Source organism: Arachis duranensis, chromosome 5 (assembly GCF_000817695.3).
Source record: "Arachis duranensis cultivar V14167 chromosome 5, aradu.V14167.gnm2.J7QH, whole genome shotgun sequence".
NCBI classification, from domain to species: domain Eukaryota; kingdom Viridiplantae; phylum Streptophyta; class Magnoliopsida; order Fabales; family Fabaceae; genus Arachis; species Arachis duranensis.
In genome coordinates, this window is record NC_029776.3 from 52,151,453 (window position 1) to 52,152,099 (window position 647).

A 647-nucleotide genomic window follows, 5' to 3' on the forward strand; every position below is an offset into this window, starting at 1 on the left:
TTTCTTGCTCGAGGGCGAGCAATATTTTAAGTTTGGTGTGGTAAAAGCATAGCTTTTTTGCTTTTCCATTACCATTAATGGCACCTAAGGCCAGAGAAACCTCAAAGGGAAGACAAAAGCTTCCACCTCTGAGTCTTGGGAGATGGTAAAAATATAAGCCGTCATAGCTCAGTGGTAGAACATGTGGCTGCAAATCAAGAGATCCCTGAGATACCTCAGGGGATAAATTGTCCTCCACACAAACATTGGAAGCAATTAAGGGTGGAACATCATGAGCACTCCATCATTCTCCAAAAAATAAGAGAAGATCAAAGAGCAATGAGGGAGGAGCAACAAAGGCAAGGAAGAGACATAGAGGAGCTCAAAAAGCACCATTGGACCTTCAAGAAGGCGCCACCCTCACTCAGGTGGATTCATTCCTTGTTCTTTATTTCTTTCTATTTTCGTTTTTTATATTGTGTTTATCTATGTTTTGTGTCTTTACTTCATGATCATTAGTATGTAACCATGCCTTAAAGATTATGAATAATTCCATGAATCCTTCACCTTTCTTAAAAGAAAAATGTTTTAATTCAAAAGAACAAGAAGTGCATAATTTTCGAAATTATTAGTGAATTTAATTTAATTATATTGATGTGGTGGCAATA